The 2,050-nt window shown below is 46.5% G+C and overlaps 1 long non-coding RNA gene across 1 annotated transcript in view; it reads right to left on the reverse strand.

Moving 5' to 3' along the window:
* LOC116705924 (uncharacterized) overlaps positions 1 to 2,050 on the reverse strand; it is a 17,843-nt gene that overhangs the window by 15,000 nt on the left and 793 nt on the right. Inside the window, exon 2 of the long non-coding RNA XR_004336086.1 lies at positions 105 to 109. This is a non-coding gene — a long non-coding RNA (uncharacterized LOC116705924). The remainder of the gene's footprint in view (positions 1 to 104; positions 110 to 2,050) is intronic.

Genomic DNA, 2,050 nt, shown 5'->3' on the forward strand with positions numbered 1-2,050 from the left:
CTGACTCCACAGCTAACACTGAGAAGGATAAGAAGACACAACACTTAAATTTCTATCAATTACATCTTTCTCAGATTTCCCTTGTGATTTTTTTCAAAACTTACTGTGTCTGATAGTAGCATCCCAATAAGCCATTTTCAAAGCAGACATTTTGACTTGGTGGAAAAAAATGTGTAGTACCATCAATGGTGGCAAAGTTCTGTTAAATTGTCACAGTGAGCCATGACAGTGTGACAGTGAGCAGGATGTGTGATAACAGGACCCTGAAGACTTTGCATTTAAATGGAATTCACCCATAGATAATTGTATTACTTTTACCATATTGTAAGTGTCTTTTCTGTTAAAAGGCCTATTATGTGCTTTATTAGTCTCTTTTCTTTTTAGTGATTGTGAAATCATTATCTCATAATGTAAGAAATGAATTAATAGTTGACAGCAATAAAACTGCTAATAAACAACAAATCAATATTGTCATTACATTTTTTTCAACTCTCTGCCCAGTTTATGAGAATCGTAAAAATTAGCTAGTATGCTTGCCTGGAGTTATGATTATGTGTGAGCATGCAGAGTTATGTGTTTTCAAGAGATGATGGGAACTTATATTCATCAATCCATCAATCTTCGTCTGCTTATTTGTTGTCGGGCAGCAGGGGCAGCAACTCCAGCAGGGGACCCCAAACTTCCCTTTCCCAAGCCACAATAACCGTCTCCGACTCGGGGATCCAGTCAGCCCTCCTGAGCAAACCCATTTCAGCCACTTGTTCCCTGGATCTCATTCTTTCGGTCATGACCCAGCCTTCATGACCATAGCTGAGGGTAGAAATGAAAACTGACCAGTAGATTGAGAGCTTTGCTTAACTGCTCATATTTCTCTTTTTGTCACAACTGTGCGATAAATTGAATGTGATACCGCACCCTCTACGCCGATTCTTAGACCAATCTCCCGCTCCATTGTCCCCTCACTCGCAAACAAGACCCCAAGATATTTTCACTCCTTCATTCCATCGGTTTACTGCTGTGAATCATGGCCTCAGATTTAGAGGTGCTGATTCTCATCCCAGCTGCTTCGTACTCGGCTGCAAATGGATCCAGAGAGTGCTGAAGGTCACAGGCCGATGATGCCATCAGGACTACATCATCCGCAAAAAGCAATGATGAGATCTCCAGCCCACCAAACGACAACCCCTCCCCACCCCTACTATGCCTCGATATCCTGTCCATAAATACTACAAGCAGGGTTGGTGACAAAGCGCAGCCCTGGCGAAGGCCAACTCGAGGTTAGAGGGCGTGTTAAAGTCCTTCTCCATGTCTTCTCCAAACCTCTCCCACACATGCTGCTTTACCTCTTTCACAGCAGAGGCTGCAGACCTTCAGACCTACCTTTCCTCTGGATCCCTCCGGGATAGCACATCCCGGATAAACTCCTTCTTCAGTCAATGCTCAAAATCTTTTTTCCAGTATTTAGCAATGGAAAATTTGAACATTGTCCACTCAGGTGCAATGCCCCCAGCCTCCACAGGGAAGCATGAAAAGCTCCGCCGGAGGTGTGAGTTAAAAGTCTGTCAAACAGTAGCCTCCTCCAAACGTTCCCAATTTATCTGCACTACCCGTTTTGGGCATACCAGGTCTGTCCAGAGTCTTCCCCCATCCCCTGACCCAACTCACCAGAACCGAGACTGTGCTGGAGGCAAGCCCCATCAGATCTAACTGGTAACGCTGCACCTTTCACACAAGTTCTGGCTCCTTCCCCTACAGAGCAGTGATATTCCACATCCCCAGAAACAGCCTTTGCTGCCCAGGTCTGGTCCGTCGAGGCACTTGACCTTCACCGCCACCCATGTGGCAGCGCACCTGACACCAGTGGTTCCTCCCACAGGTGTTGAGCCCATGGAATGGAGACGATGCCAGGCGCTTGCTAAAGAGCCCTCCATCTGAGCCTGGCTCCAAACGATGGCCCAGGGCTTCCTCTGGGCAGGGTCTCTCCATCTCTACCTCGTTGGCTCATAGGGTTTTTGAACCATTCTTTGTCTGGCCCCTCACCTGAGACCAC

The sequence above is a fragment of the Etheostoma spectabile genome, chromosome 18 (genome assembly GCF_008692095.1).
Source record: "Etheostoma spectabile isolate EspeVRDwgs_2016 chromosome 18, UIUC_Espe_1.0, whole genome shotgun sequence".
Taxonomy (NCBI): domain Eukaryota; kingdom Metazoa; phylum Chordata; class Actinopteri; order Perciformes; family Percidae; genus Etheostoma; species Etheostoma spectabile.